This window comes from Coloeus monedula, assembly GCF_965178545.1.
Source record: "Coloeus monedula genome assembly, chromosome: 12".
Classification (NCBI taxonomy): domain Eukaryota; kingdom Metazoa; phylum Chordata; class Aves; order Passeriformes; family Corvidae; genus Coloeus; species Coloeus monedula.
The window spans coordinates 21172234-21191647 of NC_138792.1; the positions used below are offsets into that span (position 1 = coordinate 21172234).

A 19414-nucleotide genomic window follows, 5' to 3' on the forward strand; every position below is an offset into this window, starting at 1 on the left:
AGAAGTCTAATGTTCTTTGCCTTTTGTAAAGAAATGCTTCAGTTTTTCTTTTGAAGCAGTCTGGAAATTCAGGTTAGTCACTGTAAAGCTGAATAAATAATTTCTCTAAAAAGCACTGCCTAGGTTGCACACATAGCAGGTAGAAAGACAGGTTAAAATATTTTATAAAAGGACTTTAAAGCATTTTTGGCTCAAATCTGTGGTACTGTAAACTGAGGGAGAACCTCTGATTTTTCTGTTACCTGAGAATCTGGCTTTTGGTTTTAATCTCTTTTTCTCTCCCTCCCCTCCTCCTCCTGTGATATGAAAGGTGTGTTTGTATGGAGGATTTCTTGCAGCATATATTCAAGGACTGTTTCAGAGCTCAGAGAATTTGATCCAAAGGCTCCTCCTAGCCTTGATGGAGTTTTGCTTTTACACCTCCTGTGAACTAGGGGAGTATTGGTTTAGCACTGTGTCAGATAGATAACTGGGGTTTTGAACATCCACCACAAACACTTAACAGACCACTGTGCAAATGTTTTTGAGAGCTAGCAAAACCCTGTGTTGTTGCCTGAAGGTTGAATCCACAGCTAGCTGCCTTCTTGGATTAAGCAGATAACGAATTAGCTACTAATATCTTATTTGTGGTTTGATATTCCTACTGCTGCTACTGATGTGTGACTGGAGTAGAGGTTTTTGGGTCACAAGGTGGGGTGCAGGAGCTAGATCCTGCTCAGTGTTGACACCCTGTTTGTATGTATTTTTGGGCAAGATAGGACAAGCTGTTGTCCATCCATCTCTAGCCTGTGCCTCCTGCATACTGGCCTCATGGAGTGGGGACAGCAGGGACCAGGCCATGTGTGGCAATATAAAGAAGCCATAAGCCAGCTCGCTCTTCGTACCATTGCAGCAGGTCACTGAGCTGTGCTTGGTAAGGTGCTGTCAGAGGGTGATGTGGTATCTGGTTGAAGTCCTTCGTGTTCACCTGGTGTCCTGGCTTCTGTTTCTGACAAAGGATGAGTAAGTGTTCAAGGCCAGGTTGGATGGGGCTTTGAGCAACCTGTTTTAGTGGAAGGTACTCCTGCCCATGACAGAGGCATTGGAAATAAATTCTTTTTAAGGTTGGTTTCATCCCCAACTCTTTTATTGTCACCTTTAGATGAAGCTGGATATACCAGACTTGGCTATGGTTTCAGTGTGAGGCCAGAGCTGCTTCTGAGAAAACTTTGGGGACTGTTGATTTAAGGTTCATGTCCTTTTGGGTGAGCTCTAGGGTAAGGATTCAGCTTTCAGAAAGTACTGTGTGTTTTGTTTGCTTTTTGGTTTTTGAACATGTGTGGTTTTTAAGAACAATCAGTTCTGAGGGAGCCTCCTGTCAATAATTGTTGGTATCTGTGTAGGATGATGAAAAGAGTCTCAGCAGGCTGAAGGGGAGACTGAGCATAGATAGGCCCACATTGGAGTCCTGTGTGTTCGCTGTGCCCTTAAGGTATAGGATTAAGCTTGCAGGAAAGGAACGAGGTCAGGCCTAGACCAAGAAGTAGACTCTGGAATCCAGTCAAGAGTGTAAGTAAGGTTTTTACTGTAACAGCATCCTAGGTGTGGCAGTTGTGTTGACTTAGCTGAAATGAGGCTGACATCTGTAGGTCAGGCCTGATTAAAAGAGAAGGAGGGTGGAGAATAGCTCTGCAGAGTAAAGAGGATTTAAAGATAACAGTGGGGGGAGATGCATGACCCCAGCTTGCAGAATTTGGGTTGGTCTTGGGAATCTTGCTGTGCCTGGGAGCAGGGACCTCCTGGTCCCCTGAGTTCTCTGTGAGCCCCAGGACACTGTGGCTGCTGCTCCAGTTCATGGATGTCTTCTGACTGATCCCTCCCCCCTGAGTCTGACTTTTTGGATAGAAGTCTGACTTATGCTTTCCTCTTCTGCTGTTCAAGGGAAGCTTCCCACACAAACCTTTGGCTTGGTGTAAAACCCTACTGTGATGACAACACCCACCCCTCACTTTGTTGTGTTGGAGGGTTTAAGTGTCTGGGTCTCCTGCTTGGTGCAGATGAAAGGTGCCGTATTGTTGTGCTGTATGCTCGAGCATTATGTGCTGGAAGCTGCTTCAGAAAATGTTTCTGTGCTCCTTTTGACCTCCATTGTGGCTTCCTGCCCAAATTCAGTTGTGCTGGTGGCTGAGGCTGTTGGAGGCTGTTTCTTTTTGAGAGAGAAGGAAAGAGGAGGGTGATGACACTTCAGAAGCAGTAACCCCATACTTTGGTAGAACAGCATACTGTGCCCAAAACTCTGCTTCATGATCATTAGCTGCTGCTTACACATTGAGTATGTTGCTCTCGGAAGTGCTCTGACACCAGGGATGGGTGAGGTGACACTGCCGACAGTAGTATGAAGGAACATGCCACCTCCAGGGTCAGGAATGTAATTTATATGTACTTCTTGCTTGGAGACCTTCAGGAGCTGGTCTGCTGTTCTGATTTTTTTTCCACAATGATTCCTTTCAGCCTTTCAGAAAAAATGGCTTATTTGATTAGATGAACACTTCTGTGGTATAAATCAGAAAGGAACAGGGTGCTTAGCTTCTTCCTGAAGCAGGAGTTTTAGTTTCCACATGAAAAACTTTCTTAGTGTGATAAAAATAGAGAATTACTTTATGGGGTAAGTACTTGCTTCCCTCCTGGCTCTGCTGGGCAGCCTTCAGCCGGGAGGAAGTGGGGAAATTACGCTCAGCTCCCTTGGACCACAACCAGTCCTAGTGGTTTTCCAGTGAAGTAACTAGAGTTATGCCAGACTTCTGCTTTAGCTCTTCAAATTTAAGGGATAAATGAATCCATATGAAAATTGAATTTTAAATCCTGCCAGGTGTGGTGTCCCTCACTGTAGGACCTGCAACCTGTGTGACACTGCATCATGAGGCGCAGGCCATGTTGAATGGTGAGATTAATCACATTGGGGTGCTCGGTCCAGCTAAGCAGCACGTATAGCTGTAGTCACCACTCACATCAGTCATTTAATAACTTTTATATTTGGAGAAATAACTGCATATGCAGTAGTGCCCTTGCTTAGAATTCTGGGCGTCTCTGCAAGGAGATGGGCAATTATTTGGTGATTTTGTAGAAAATAAATTATCTTGGCCTTTAATTCTGGTCCCTAAATTCATTTTCAACTGTGACAAGAGCCAGGATTTAAGCCTGGGTCTCCCAAAGTAAAATGCAGTTAATTAGCCCACTCCATCATGTAGCCTTCTCTGTTAACAAAGGCAGTATGCTCAGCCAGACAGCTCTTGCTCACAAGTGATGCTCACCTTTTGTATGGCAGAGTGTGCTTGCTCGGAGCCCGGGGTCCTTGTTTGCATCCCTTTTCAGCAGTGCTTCTTAACCCCTCTGTGCCGCCCCATTGTAGTGCTGCCTGTCTCCAGTTGAGAGACTGCTGGCACCAGGATGTGTTTAGGTTTGAATGATGGTTTGTGTTACTGGCAATGACTGTGGAGTTTTACCAAGGCCAGAGACTGCTGCAGGGTAAAGGAGAAGAGGGTTTCTACCCCGAGGAGCTTGTAGCCCTCAGGGTGATGTGACATTAGTGTTGTTAACTGTAAATTGTGAACAGGGTTCAAGCAATGTTGGGGGAGCAAAGTGAGACAGTTAAAACAGCTTGATTTCTGAACTGGAAGAAGGATGTGTGAGCTATTTTCTGGGGTCCTGGCTTGCTGTTCCCACCAGACCAGATCTCCTCACTGGCTGGAAGCTTGTTTGCATCAGACACTGATAAGCAGGAGCTCAGCACTGAATGCTGCTGCGGTGGATCAGGTGTGGGGAAATAAACCAGCAAGAAAGATGAGTTGCTGGGGGACTCTGCTGCACTGCTCCTGGCAGATCAGGGGATGTGTTAGACATTTTTGTTTGCCATCTCCCCACTGATTTGGGTTCAGAGGCTGGGGTGAGGCAGGGTGCTTCCTGAGCAGGGCAGGCTGTTGTAAAGTTTTCCTAACTGGCCACTGACCTCAGGGAGATGACTTAATTCTGTTCTTCTGCAAAGGAGTTGCTTGGGTTAAATGTCAAGAACTTTGAGTTTTGCAGTATCATGATACTGTATAGTTTCAAAATACTGTTTTTTTCCTTGTGTGAATATATAATAAATAGTCAAATAAATTTGACCTTGTACCTGCAATGTTACAGGATTTAGCAAACTGGGGAGAGGGACAGTCCTTATTCTAGGTATAACTATTGACTGTAGTCTGTAAGAATGTGTCTGCAGTTTAAAAAACATAGGGCCTTATTTTCAGATTCTGTCATCTAATTAAACCCAGGCTCTTCAGTACTTGGCTGCTTCCTGAAGACTGCACTCACTGATATTGTAATCCAGAGCCTGTGTATGCATGTAGTGCCATGTGGTTGAATGCAATCCTTGCACAAATAATCATCTGTATGTAGATACTAGAACGTGAACAGTGATGTCTGTGTGAGTGGATAGCAGGTCACAACCCCCTGAAAATAGAAGCATATTGATGTTGTTAGCAAAAGCTGTGGAGCATGTTTTCCTTGAAAATTGTTATTCAGTGTTGTCCTTGCTGTCTTTTGAATTAAACATACTGTAAGAGTTGGTTTGCTGGAACTTCGACTGTCTGGAGCACTGGATATTGGGTAGTCAGTACTAACAGCCAGAGAAGGTAGCATGACCTACTGAACAGACAGCAAGATGCATAGACGCTAGCAGCAGGGAAATCTAAGACAACGCATGGAAAAATATGTACAAGTTAAAACTTGCGCAGCCAGCCCTTATGCAGCAAATAAAACAAGGTCTTACTGACCTTGGCAGCTGTACATGGCAGTCTTTGCATAAGAATGACTTGTGCTTAATATGCTAGAGAAATTATTCAGGGACAAATACTGCTGTTTTCTGCGGTAGTGGGGACAATGTCGTCTTCCATCTCCAGTCGCAACACAAATGCACTGCAGATGGGGTACAAGGAGGACTCGACCCTCTTCAAGCACAGACAGTTCTGCTTCCCATGGCCTAGAAAAGGAGATCTGGTACTGTCCTCCTGGCAAAGCTGGATCCAGTGCTGTATAGTAGCCACCTTTGAGACTGGCAGTGGCTGGATAGAAAAGCAGCATGATGAGTGTCTTCCGTGATTAGTCTGTGCAGTTTGTGTCTGCTAATAAGAGATCTGCTAGACTTGGAGATCAGAGGGGCACTTTGCTCTTCCTGTTGTGCTTTGTGGAGGCAAACAGGGGGACTAGACCTGCAGGCTGGTTAAATGCCAGGAGATACCAAGCCAGTCGGGCATTTCCTGTGGCCCAGTGCTTGCTTGCAGTTCTTGGACAGACTCAGCTCTCACCCACTGTTTGGAGTGAGCAGGAATTGCAAGGTGGCAGTGGGACAGATGGATGGTGAGCTGGCTGGAGTCTCTGCTGCCTATGTCCTGGGGCCAGGCCAGTCCCCGTGCCACCACCATGGCCAGGTTTGCGCCTGTGCATCTTGACCGGTGGTGTTGCTTACTAAACCTTGCTACTTACTAGTGCTATTTCTCATGGGTTTTTTCCTTCCTCTTCTACTGGCTAGATCAGCCCCATAAATGTCCATGTTCAAGAGCAAAGCTATCTTGAGTGTTTGGCAGAGCAGGGTCTCCAAGGTCTCTCTATCAGGAGAGAGCCAGAGACAGTGTTTGTTGATATTGATCATGGGAAATGAAATTAATGCGGGTATAAAGTGTTAAATGTTAAATTAAAATGTGAGATTTAGAGGCAGTCAATAGATCAATTCTGAGGCTGGGATGAAATGCTCAGACTTTCAAACAATAATCAGATTTCCGATAAAATCTCACTGTGTGTAATTAAAGGGGTTGAAATACTAAATCAGGTATTAAGGGAGTGGTATTTAGATGATGTTGAAAGAACAAAGATCCAGACAAAAAGAGCCCTCCTGTCTGCAGGCAGAGCTCAGGCTGGGCAGAAATAGCGTGGAGCTCAGGGGATGTGCTGATCTAGCAATTAAAACTGCGAAGAGAGGAGAATGATGGGAAAACTGCATAAATCTACATTGCTGAACATCTGCCTGGATGGAGGTGAGACCATTTGGACCTCATAGCTCCCTTGTAGTCTGATAACACTTCTTAGACCTTGGTCCATCCACATGCACAGATGTCTACGTTTGATGTGGTCTTGGTGAGCCTTCCAGAGGAGCAAGGACAACATGTTAAAACCACCCCCAGCAGGAAGTACAGCCATACGAAACATTTCCCACGAGTTCAAAATACTGCTTACTAACTGCCACCACATTTCAGTGGTATTCCAGCTAGTCAGTAAGAGCGAAGGCATGCAGTTGATATTTTGTTAAGAGTAACAATTTAAGGAGAGAGGCAAAGTTAGGCTCAGTGCTACTGACAGAGGGATATATGGGTGTGTCCTAGGCACATGGCATTTCCAGGACATTTCTTTGAAATTTATATTTTACTCTATAATCCATAAAAAAATAAGCAGAAAACAGTCCAGAGTAGCCAACTCGCTAGTTAACTGTCCTATGAGTAATAATACCAAACAGGTTCTGCTATAGGAGCAGCATCAGGCTTTGCTCCTCCAGTCAGCTTAATTTTCTGATGCTGTGAGCTGTGCAGGAGGCTGCAGGAAATACCCATTCCCTGAATATGTATCTTTGCTTTCATCCCTAAAGGGATAATTCAGAATATGGAACAGTCATAGTATTTACTGTGAGCACTGCACCTGTCAAGGTAACATTACTATGGGATGGAAGGTAAAAAACGCTTCTCTGCTAGGTAAAATGGATATACTGGCTCATGAGCTCTGGGCACTTACTTGCTAACCTTGTCCTGTACCTGTGATGTGATTAGCTGTGAAGATGTAGCTGTAAGGCTCTCCAGAGCCTTGAAAGATGCGTATTTTAAGAGTATGTTCTCATTTTGTTTTATAATCCTGGTGCAGCCTCTGCTGTGTAGTTCTAGAGGTTGAGATGTTGATTAGGTCCATGGATGTGATGTAAGCCCACCCAGCTGGTCATCAGTGCCTTGGAAACGATTCGTAGTTGTTGTTGCTTAACTGCAAAGCCCTGCCTTAGCCATGGGTTGAGCCAGGCACCTGCTCACCTTGCTCCTTGCAGAGCAGAGGGTGAAGAGCAGATAGGGTGGTCTCAGCAGTGAACTCTTTTGAGCTTTTAAATAAAGGTCTCTAAAATTTCCACCGTGGTGTGGCTGGGCTGAGGTAACCTGATCTTTGGAAAAGTGCCTTTGTGCTGTAGTTTACAGAAGGGCTTCTTGATTAACAAAGCCTGAATCCAGGTTAGTTAAACTGTAGCCATTGTATTCAAGGCCACTGTTAATTTTTCTAATTGCAAGCTTTCTCCCAAGTCTGGGGTTGGAAATGAGACTTGTCTGTTTCGAGCTCCCAGAAAGGGTTGGAAATTGTGTCATTTCATCCTGCAATTACTGTCCCTCCCACTCTGCCACTTCCCTTTATCTAAGAGAAAAATAAGCTTTGTAAACCGCTGTACATAGATTTTAAGTTCATTGCTGATACTAGAAGTCCCAAAAAGCATGTGTCTCTGGGAAGAGACTGATGCTCAGTCTGCAGCATATCTTAAGATCCGACAGGGGAAGGGCAGGGACATAAGGGCATTACTGTGGCTGGGGACTTACAGGAGGTCTTTCCCCTTGATGTGAGTCATAGTGGAGCTCTGGAAGTCCTTGCCAAAAGGTGTTGTGGGCACATGAAGCTTTCGAAAGTGCTGCAGAGACTGGGCAAGCACTAAGCAAGGAGTTGGATGGGGAATAGTGAGCAGGCAAACCATGGCATGCTTAGGGAGTCCTCAGAGTTAGAAGAAGTGGGAGGCTGGAGCACCAGGGTGGGAGATTGTGCATGTCTGCTGTGCTGTTACTCCTGGGTATCTATGGAGGCTGCTGGATTGTTTTCACCAGCTGTAGCCCAGCTGGAAGGAGGGTCATTCCTCCACACTCCTGCTGCTCCTGTCTTCTTTGCCCATACCTGCCTGTATACAGGAGCAGAGGAAGGATCTACAAACAGCACACCACTCTGAAACATGATGTTTGAGAGTTTGTGTGCTGGAGGGGAAGTCCAGCCTCTCATGACTCCCTGTCAAGGAGCATTTTCTTGCCCTCCCTGAACCATTCCTGTGGTTCTGGTTCCAGTCTGCTGGGTTGTTTCCACCTACATATTCAGCACAAGTCGGAAACCCGCAGCACTTGACAGCACAGGAAGGGTGAAAGAGTGCTTTATGCCTGGTCCTGCACACTTTCCCTCTCAATAGTCTTCCCTTACTCCTTTCCTAGAGATAATATTGGGAGGCAGAACAGAGATGCTAGTCTCTGGTCTTCTCAGATGCCTCAATGTTCCCTAAATGATACTCCCCTGGGTTAATGCTGTCCTTGCACATTTTTAAGGTGAAACTCCTTGTAGTCTCATTCCTAGCAGGCAGAGCTGGCTGCTCCTGCACTTGAGCTCTGGTGATCCTGGCAGAGCAGTGTCTGCATGGTGTATGTGGCAAGTCCCAGTTCCGTCTGCACGGAACAGCTTGTTCTCTGCTGTCTGTTAACCCTTGGAAAGACACTTCCTCTTGTGCTCCTTTGTTCTGCACTGGCTGTGCTCAGCAGGGTCAGCTCTGCACTTGGGGTTTGGGGGCAGAGCCTGCAAAGGAGCTAACTGCTGAGTGATGATGGCTTTCCCCAGCTGAAGGTCTGCTCCCATGAGCTATTTAAGCCTCTATTTCTTGTATCTCTGTGCCAATCAGATTAGCTGATGCCAGAAAATAGACCATGGCCTGCTTGCTCTTGAATGCACCCTTTTTCCTCCTTACCTGTTTGTCCCAGTCAAGCCCCTTTCTGCTCTGCCTCGGTTCTTTAATTTAGCTTTATTCCTTCCTTTTCACAGCCTTACTCTGGCCCATCTCCTCTGCTTGAGGTGGCCTCTCTGGGTTTTGACATCCAGCCTTAACAACAGTCAATCCTGTTTCCTGTCATAGTCATGACAGCCCCCTTTGCAGAGCCATGTGCCCCTCTGCACTTCTGCATTGAGCTTTTCTTGCTCTAGATTCCCTCCATGTTTACCCTGTTGTAACTTGGATTCCCTTTAAATTGCAGCAGAGAGATCCACAGATCAGTGGAGCTGCTCAAGGGACTCATCTTCCCAGGAAAGAAAGGGGAAGAGGTTGGGGAGGGGAGTATGCCTGAGAACTGCCTCTCAGTCATTCCCCGGGGCTGTTGCCACCCCACTGTCTGTGCACCCCCAGGCATCACTCTGCTCTTCTCCTAGCTGGACCCCTCTACTCATTCACTGATTTTGGCAAGGGATCCTTTGTTGCAAAAAAAAAAAAAAAAGCTCTAAACCCCCTCAGGCTCACAGGACCAAGCATTCCAGCCTGGCCCTCTGTACCAAAACAGGCCCAGCCCCTGCTTCTTGTGAGGTCCCACCTTTATCCTTCTTCTAAAAATAAAATGCGATGACATTCCTTCCTTGTTACTCTGTTCTCTTATTCTGACCTCATTAGACTTTCCCAATAGAAAATTTCATTGAACTCCTCTATTAGTGGTGGAAACAAACAAGACCATTGGACTTCCTCTGGAAAAAATGCATCTATATAACGGAATTGCAGGGAGCCAAATTTCCACTGCTGAGTTGGTGCTGTACGCATATGTTCCCTCATATGGATTTAGTAAACAAAGTGAAACAAAGTTAAAACAATTTATCCTTTATATCTGATCTTCTTCCCTTGTTGGAAAAAGATTGCTTCTGTAGTATTATAAGGAGCGAAGTACTGTTAGCTGGGGTTGCAAGAACAGCTGTTTTTTTCCAGACCCCCTGAGCTAAATATATTTTGAGGCTTATGTATGTGCATGTACATAGGAATGATAGCCAGGTGATGGATTGCTAAGCCACATCATGAATTCAGTTTGTTGGACACCTCTGAGTACCTCCTCTGCACTCTGTCCTTAATCATTCTCCTTCAAACATCCTTCTAATGTTCTTAACAGCAGCCAATTAAAACAAAGACTTCATTTGCCGTCTATCCCCTCTTCCCTCTGCCATCACCCAAGCTCCTTCTCTTGGGTGGGGGGACAGAAGTGCATTAATGGATAGTGCTCAGAGTGTGAGCTCAAGGTTTAACAGAATATATCCCTACTTAGGGGTTTTTTGCTGCCTTCTTTAAAATTCAGCTTGGACAGACACCCAACTGCACAGGGGTGGGTGCTTGTGTGTTTGCATGTGGCTGGGATCTGCGGACTGGTGGCAGGAAGGATGAGGCACATGGTAGGCACTGTTCATTTGTACATCTGCCCACCTTCTTGGGTTCCTGTTTTTGATTCAGAGGTTTCATGCTGATTCAGATGCTTTCTGAAGAAAAGCATGCACACAGGCCTTAAGGGGGAAATTGAAAATAATTCAGGTCACTAAGACTTCCACAGGGGAGAGAAGTTACACGTTGTGGTGTTACGGATGCAGGAGGGTAATGAGATAATTGAAGATCTGAGGATTTCAGTTGGTGTCAATGACTCAGGCATCTCAGGGAAAACAGAGGATATTCACTCCCTGAAAAGTTGATTTCATCCACCTGGCTGTGAGATGAAGAGTAATGAATAACAGATTTTGGGGTGCATGGAAGGCGGGAGATGCCAACACACTAACTCTGAATGGCTTGGGAAGTGCTTCAAGGGTGATTTTGACATCCTCTTGCCTTTTTTAGGGCTTAGCTGTGTTGGCTTCTCTCTGCATGCACCCCTAAACCCTGTTTCCCACAGGGGCACTGGACAGAGAGTTGAGTGGGTGGTGCTTGGTGCCAAAGTACACTGCCAAAACTAGCCCTTACACCTTCAGGTGCCTTTTGGTTTGGCTGCTCCCCTGTAAGTACTACAGCAGTGCCTCCCTTGGATGCTGGGAGGGTGGTTGATGCTGCACAAGCAGGATTGGAACTGTTGGACGTGCCTTTCATCCTGTTGTAGCCTGCTGGACTAATGGGGCAGATCTCTGTGCATGTGCATGACTTCTACTCTCCCTCCTGTATCCTGCTTCATACTGTAATGGCTGTGGGGTCTGAAATGTATCTGTTCATCTGGTGCTTGTGCAGCCTTTACTGCAGCAGTTTCTTAATGCCTGATTGCAGTTCCTGCATTTTATCTGCCAGACATCACTGAGAGATGGGAAAGTAACAACCCCAGTTTGCAGAGGGATTAAGTGACTTGTCACTTGTGGCACCTGTGGCTGCAACAGCATTTGAGCCCCTGTTTCCAGGGTCCCGGTCTGACAGGACTAGAGCATCTTTCCTGTCAAAATGATGACTACCTGTGCAATGATAATGCCTTTGGGGTTTGGGACTAGGTTGCTCTGGATATTCACTGGCATACGGAAGTGGAAAATATGCTCTCAGTTGTCACTATATTTGGTTTTCCCGCTTTCCTACATGTTCTAACTTCCTTATTTTAATTCTGAAAGAAAAATATTCTAAATACATTGGATGCTTTTGTTACCAGCCTTTCTGTCATTGAGTATTTGATTTGCAACCTGAGGATACTGTTACAGGTCTGAGCTGAGAAATAAGTCAAGATTTTACTTTTCCTAAGTCCTGCATTGTTTGACAAATGTATTTTGAGTACCTTTGTGCACTGTATGCTCTTCCATGTAGCCCATAAATGATAGGTGTTTTCCTCATTGTGCATGAGTCCTCATTTTTAACACATTGTGTAACTCAGATGGACTCGAATGTAGGAACATAAAGACTTTGGAGGCCTGCCCTGTGCGAAGGGGAAAATTAGTCTGGCCCAGAGCAGTGGCTTTGTGATGACTGCATTGTGTGCTGGTGTGCTGTGTTTTTACCAAACTGCTTTGCTGCCAAGTTACTTATGGCTTATCCAAGCTCTCAGTACAGAGAATGTTAAAAGAAAAATTTTTTGTTTTCTCTGAATTCTTCCAGCTGAGAAAGAACTCAAACTACAGTCCAAATGCTGTCTCCTCTTTCTGCAGGCCTCTGGCGACCAGGTAGGGCAGTTAACACTGGAGTGCCTTCAGCTGTTGTGTGTGTGTAGGAGCATGTATGTGCTTATAGAAGATATAATATGGGACTTGCTGCGAAAGTGCCTTTTTGTTGGAGAAAAACCTGTCTCTTTGAGCAGAAGGCTCTGTGATTGAGAAGTCTGGAGTGGGAATTTTCCAGGCACAAATGTGTGTGCTTGGGCAAAGGCACCTATGAAGCACCGGACCTGGGCTGGTCTCCTCTGTGTATAGAACATATCTGATACCTCCTGAAAGTCCCAGGCTGCCTTGCAGCACAGTGAATGGCTGAACTGGGCTCCTGTTTCTGTATTTCTTGTGCCTGGCTTGAGGGTTAGGATCATGCTTGGAGCTTAGGAGATACCCGTAGGGTTATTCCTGACAGGAATCCCAGGAAGGGCAGTTGGGTAAAAGCATTCCCTCCCCTCAGCTGTCCCAAACGCATGCGACACTTATCTGATTGGCAAGGACCTTGGGGGTTTCTCGAACACTGAGTAGGATAATCAGATAGATTGTGGGATACATCTGCTTGATCCTATTTCTTATGATTATGTGGTGGGAAACAAGCCTTAATGAGCCTTGGCCTTTCCTGTCTCCTCTGTAAATTTGTTTGACTCAATTGAGCTCTCTTTGTGTGAGACAGTTCTCTTTGTGCTTGGATATGGAAGCATCCACCTCTGAAGCTGGCTATGCTTTGAGACTGGGTTTGGATTAGCTGACCTCCAGAGATCCCTGCCAACAATTTTTTTTTCCCCTTTTCTTTTGTGTTTGCAGCTGGTGTAATTGTGGTCCTAACCCCTCCCAAGAGGTGCTGGCACTGGAGAGGATTTTAGATTTGTTTCACAGCAAGTGCAGTAGCTGCTTCTGCACTGCAGAGGAAATGCTCCTTTTGGGTCAGCCACCTTGCTGTAAGGCAGCTCCCTGGCCCTTGGCATTGGGAAGTTGCCTCATGTAGGAGGCCAGAAGGGATTTGGGAGGAAGGTCCTAATAGAAGGGAGCATCTTTCTCCATGTGTCTCTTACTGGTGATGGCCTCAGTCAAGCAAACTCCCACTTGGCTGCCTGATCAGCAGAGCATCCCCCAGATCCCACAAGGGTGGGATGGCAGTGGGTCACTATCAGTCCTAGTAGAGAACTGGAGTAGGAACAGGGTCTTGACCTCTAACTGATTCCAAATAAGCTGATGGCAGAAAATCAAAAGCCCAAAAGAACAGAAGTGTGCATGTGTGGTTATTCTAACAACAAATCTATTCAGTGAAAGAGGGGTAAGTTCCCTTTGCAGCACTGCAACGCATGCTGCCCTGGAACACCCTATGGAAAGGTATTTGTTCTGCCAAGGCACTTGTGTCCAGCACAGCAGCTTCTGTGACTTTGTTCAAAGACAAACAAATATAAAATGCTCCTTAAACTGCCATGTTTTTGTAGTGCATTTTTGGCTTAGAAATCCCCAGCAGACAGTGAGAAATAACTCCCAGCCGTTTGCCTGTGGAAACATTTTGAAGAACTAATCCTGTAGGAATGAAGGGGAAAGGAGTTCTCTGAACTTTGGTGGACAAGAGGTGCTGAAGGTTCAGGAAGAAGGAAAACAGACTGAAGATTTCAGGTGGCTGAGGGAGTAGGAGCACCATAGCGCACATTGAAGAATGGTAGATTTCAAAAACAAAGGATTTTTTCAATATTTCCTTAAACTCAGTATTAATTTTTCCTGTGGTTGTTTGCTTCAGTGTGTAAGTGTCAAGAATTGCATGTACACAAGGGAGGATAAAGTTCCCTGTATTTATACATTCTTTTTCTCTGCAGTGAAGGGCTTCCTTCCCTCATGCTACTTTATTTTGCATCTTTTCCTTTTTTTCCCTGCTTGTTTTTTCAGTTGCCCAGCTCTGTATGTAAGAGACATGCTGAGGTTGTGTCAGGGCAGCTAAGAGCAGTGGGAAGTGCCCAGAGGCCAGTGATGCATGATCCATTTTCCCAGGGACAGCAGCACTGCTGGCCCTGCAGACCCCCACAGCCATCTCCCAGGGTGCCATAAATTCAGAAGTTTAGCAAGGCTGGCAAGCCTCTGAAGAGATGGGATGTAGTATGTACAACCTTCCCCACTGAGGGGCAGGAGGATGTTCCTTGTGCTGCTCTATCCAGAGGTCACGACCAGTAACAGCCACTCTCCAAAGTTGCTCTAAGCCAGCAGAATGAGAGTGTGGGGAAAAAAGGACAAGTGTTAGTGGTTCCTTCAACACAGAAGCATGTGAAGGAACCACTGATTTGTGCGGTACCTGTATGCTCAAACATCCACTCTGTTGCTTCTGTAGCGGGTTTGTCCTGGAAATGAGGCTTTTCCATTGCAGCAGCATTGGGAGGTTGTTTTACTTGCATGGGTTTATTATTAATTCCTGGGTTCTGCCATCCTGTTCTGAACAGACGGCACTCAGAGCTGAGTTGACGTATGGCACGCAGTGTGACCCCTGGTGATTCACGGCCCCCAACATCTGTGATTAGACCTTGAACAGAAACTTTTCATGCATGGCCACAGTACAGGAAACCTGCTCTTTTTCTGAGTAACTGGTAGAACAACAAAAGGAGGTTTATTTTCTTTTGGCTGTAGAGGTCTACCTTAAACTAAGTAAACTGTTCCCTGAGGGAGAAAATGTCCAGGTACAGAATGTTCACAAAGGAAATATTCAAAGTGTCTGCCGTGTCCCTGAAGTGTTTGTTTTAAAGAATGAGGGCCAGAGCAAGAAATAGAAGATTATTTTCTAATTTGAAAGCAAAAATACCTCTTGCAGGTGACAGAAAATAAATTGACCTTCTTCAGGTCCCGTTGATACTGGAGCCCATTTAAGTGCACAAGGGCTGAGAAGCCCTGGAGAAGCTGCCATTGCTGAGATGGCTCCAGTCCCAGTGTACAGCCTGGGATTGTGGGGGGTGGGAGCCAGCCCATGTCTGAGGCAGCCCTGCTGTGTGCAAACTGTCGATGTTCCGCCAGCAAAGGAATTGTGTCTCTGAGAATTTGAACACTGCTGGGTTTTATGTGAGGTAGGGTAAGAGCTTTGTCATTGGTAGATCTTAGCAATGATTTTAGCAATGGAGGATCCATACCTGCCCTTTCTGGGGGTTATTTTTGTGATTTCTTTTGCTGTTGTGAAGCAGCATTTTTGAATCAGTCCCAAGTAAAGCCTTGTGATCCAATGGTGACAGCACCTAACTTGCCATGGGCTTTTCTGATGCCCAAAGTGAACTTCTCTAATGTCAGCCGACTCAACTAATGTCATTGTGTTCCTGGCTTGGTAGATCCTAGATGAAGATTTTTTTTAACTTTTTTGTTTCCCCTCCTCACTGACTCCATAAACAGCCCACAAATGTGGGTTATCTTAACTCATGCATCACTGCCAATAAATGTAACAGTAGAATGCTTTTCAGTAAAACCATGCCTTGGACTGTAACTTTTTGGTTCCTTTGATAAGCAAGATCCTTTACTACATGCTGTGAAAGTGGAAGAGAAAGGAAGGACTGGGAAAGATTCTCAGACTTGGTTTTCCATAGGAATGTGAAAATGCTCTTGGATGGGTGGTGGTATTCTCCACAGAGTTTTCTTTCTCTTTCAGAACAAAACAGTTCAATGCGCTATTTTCATTGCTCCCATTTCTCTTTGCCTTGCAGTGTTTCCAGGGAACACTGTGTTTATTTGGAAGATTGTTTGATAACGGAAACATCTCACTGCTGTTTGGGTGAGGAGTTCCCTATTCTGCCTTATCAAGGATGCCGTGGTGGGCACACCAAGCTCTTCCGTACTCATTAAGGTGCAATAAAAAACCTAAGTTACATAATTGTCTCAAAAGTGCAAGGACTGATGAGTGAGCTTGGCATTTGTACTGCCAGCTAAATTTAGTGCTTTGAGGAAAGCCCATAGCCAAAAGTCTTTTCTGGGCTCTGACAGTATCTAGACACTCAGTGAACATTGATAGCAATATTTAGTTTTAGTGGAATTGGTGTAAAATTTGAGGTCTTAATTTTGCAAGCACAGTTTCTCTATTGCTGTGCCTCCAGGATATCCATCCATCCATCCATCCATCCATCCATCCATCCATCCATCCATCCATCCATCCATCCAGGCTGGGTCTGAGCTTTCATTTACCATAACTTGCAAAACTGGGTAAAGCACACTGCAGCCTGGCAGTGTAGGGCTGAGCTTGTACTCAGGAGAGCCATTCCTTAGTTCTACAGTCACGTTCTGGTGGTTTGAGTGGAAGAGGAGCATGGACAGCATTGCATATGATAAAGAATGGGCACGACTGGAACTTAATCTTGGGAAAACTCCAGTGTGTCTGCAGTATCCCTATTCCTCTTCAGGTGAAAGGAATAGCTGGTGCTCTTACTCATTGGACTGTGAGTTAGGGCAACAGCACTTCTGTTTCTCAGCTGAGCAGTCATGACACAGAAATCCTTGAGAAACAGTAAATAAGGAACCCACCTTGGTACTTATACTGAGTAATTTTTTCTTTAAAAAAAACACAAAGAAAAGAAAAATCTCTTTTAAATAGCATCATTTACACTTGGAAGCTGCTTGAATCCATCTTGTCACATAAATTACCATTTCTGAACTCAGCTGTCAGGAAGTGTCCTTACAAGTTGATGTCCATGGGGCCTGTCAGTGGAAGGGGATCAGTTTCATGGCAAGCAGGAGGAATTCAAGTGTCAAGTGAATACGCTCGTCCTCATGTTACCTCAAGTGGTCAGGGCATCTTAGTCCTGCCAGAAGCGAGCCCTGGTGTGACCTTTGCTCCTCAGACTGCCCTTGTTCCTCTGCACTTCGGTAGCTGTAAGGCTGGATCTGACATCTGGAGCAAGTCCCATCCTCCTGCAGCTCAAGCAATTAGAGCTTGGCCCAGCAAGTGGCCCTGGAGCAGAGGCTTCAGGGATATTGTAGTTTCTTTACAGGGATAAAGGCCATAGGCTTTTCTCTTTGCTCTGCTGCTTTCTCCAGCTTTGATGCTGATACCATTGAAATGAGATTGGCTCATGTGTAGTGGAGGAGCTGAGCCCTGCCAGACGGATCTGGCTTGCTGGGAAGGGTTCAAAAGGCAGCACCTACCCTTTGTTGTATTTCCTGCACACTAATGAAGCCCCTGATTGCTGGAGCTACTTTTTAATCCTTGTAGGTTGTATGTTGGTTTTGGCATGGATGGGGTTTTTTTGTTTTAATTTCTCCCATTTGAAATATATGGGAGAACAAAGGGAATAAAATGCCAGCTGCCCTACACCCTCCCCCCCAAAAAAGGGTAATAACAAGAGAATTGTAAGGGTGCATTCTGGTGAGAACAGTTGTTTCCTGCCAGGAGTTGAAACCTGGAGAGCTGAAGCTCTGTATTGTCAGTGGTGGGTTCCTGTCTGAGGTGTGCTGTCTTTGGGCTGTGCACAGGAGCCTTGCTGCAGCAGTGTGCAGCACTTGCTGTGATGTCAGCCCTGCATGCATGCGTTTCCAGCCTTCTCCATGACCACATGGAGAAGGATTTGCAGCAATCCAAACACTGACAAAACTGTATTTGTTGACTTGCAGAAAAGCCTAACTCATGCTCCTCTGGGCTGCGATCATGTAAGCCGAAACACAATGACTGCTGCCTGTGCTTGCTGGCCTCCCAGTCCTGATAAACCTGTGAAGCAGATTCATTTATTTAGGCCCTGATTCAGCAAAGCACTTAAGTACATGCTTCAGATTGTCTTTCCAGAAAGACTGTTGGCATGCTCAGAGTTAAGCATGTGCTTAACTGCTCTCCTGAGTGCCCAGCAAACAAGTGATGGGGCAGTGTGTGCTGCTGTGCTCTGCCAGGTGCCTCTCAGGCTGCAGAATTGGGGTATGAAAAATAGATTCATTAATTTGTCTCCCTCCGGTCCAGGAACTATAGTGCCAGGGTCTGAGATGACTCTGTCCTTCTGCAGGGAGGTGGGTTGTTTCCATAGCACAGAAAATTTCTTGTGTCTCTTGAATGTTGCACAGACAAGTGTGCCCTTCTGCAGGGTGTGGGGCTGGGGCAGTTTGCATTGGTGGGTTTGTTTCCTCCCCCACGAGTTGTAAAGAAAAATATCCACTGTGTTACATGTGTCTGAATGTTTTGATATTTGTAGTTTAATGTTTTGTAGGATTCATTTGATTTAGCTTTCATTAACACGATGCCCTTCATTTTGAGGACTGAGAGTTTAGTGCAGCCATGTACCGGTGGGCAGTGTGTGCTCCTGAGGTGCATGGCTTGAGAGCGAGATCAACATTTGGTTTGTTACACTGGGATTTCTTGAGGTGGAAGGGCAGATGTTACTACACTGGACATCTTGGTGTTTGGTGTGACAGTGTGTTAAGTTGGACCCATTATATTCCATCCCGGCATTAACAGACCCTCACTTCCCTTGGGAGTCTGAAGCTGTGGAATAGGCACTTAAGCCGCAAGATGGTTGTATTTCAGTCTGCTCTTAAGAGTTTCTGAGATTGCATTCTTTCTAATCCCCACCCGTATCTGACCTGTTCTAGCTCGTTTTTGAGAGCTGCACCCAGCTAGTCCTTAGCTTCCTGCAGAAGGTTTTCTGCCCATCTTTTCCTTTCTTTTGCTTGCTGAGCTCATTTGAATGGGGAGCCCATATATCAGTGAATGGGATTCCTGTATAAATTTGCCCCATTTGCACAATTGGAATTGATTTAGAGCATCTCTTCTTTACAAAACCGAAAAGAAATGAGCATGGTTAGATGTGCCTCTTTTCCTTCTCTTTGAAGTTTAAATCACGCTTAGCAAATATGATGTTTGCAGTCTCTGTTCTCCACCTGATGTGCAAAAATGCAAAGGTCCTTCCAGAAACATGGGTCAGACCAAGCTTTGTGGTGATGCTTCCAGATGGATTGGAGGGATCTGGGCAGGTTTTGTTATCAACTTTAATCTTAATTAAGCCTAGAAAATACTTGCAATATAGGTTTAACGAGTGTTGTTTTCTCTAAATTGAAATAATTCGATCTGTGAATCAAAGAGCCTCTGTGCCCCACACCCTGCTGTTGATGACAGCCTCTTCCCACACTTCTTCCGTGGTAGCATTGTTTCCATTGTTTCCAGCTCCAGTAGGTTTCAGTTACTGATCAGTGTAATTGCAATAACACACCAATAATAAAAGAGGAATTTAAGCTTCCTTTTTTTGTAGTTGGAGGCTCTTCTCCTACAAAAGCTTGAAATCTTAATAGCAGTCACACAGGCAACATCCCGCGCCTGTCAAATGTTTGCAAAAGTGGACAGTCATTCTTTAGTAAGATAAAAGACTGGATTGGGAACTTGGAAACAGCCCAATCCTATCAGGCGGCAGTGGTACAATTAATATTAGAATGGGCGACTAGGGACAGTTGAACATTTTAGTGGATGCCAAGGAAGCCTTCAACTGGAATGCATTGAAAGTTG

At 45.4% G+C, this 19414-nt stretch overlaps 1 protein-coding gene across 4 annotated transcripts in view; it reads left to right on the forward strand.

Moving 5' to 3' along the window:
- The window catches only part of MBNL3 (muscleblind like splicing regulator 3), a 93543-nt gene that overhangs the window by 12551 nt on the left and 61578 nt on the right, over positions 1-19414 (forward strand). The window contains exon 2 of one of the 4 annotated variants that reach the window (XM_082289443.1): positions 11918-11982. The exons of the other annotated variants lie outside the window; for them this stretch is intronic. The gene's annotated coding sequence lies outside the window, so the exon portion shown is untranslated. The remainder of the gene's footprint in view (positions 1-11917; positions 11983-19414) is intronic. 4 annotated transcript variants of the gene reach the window in all.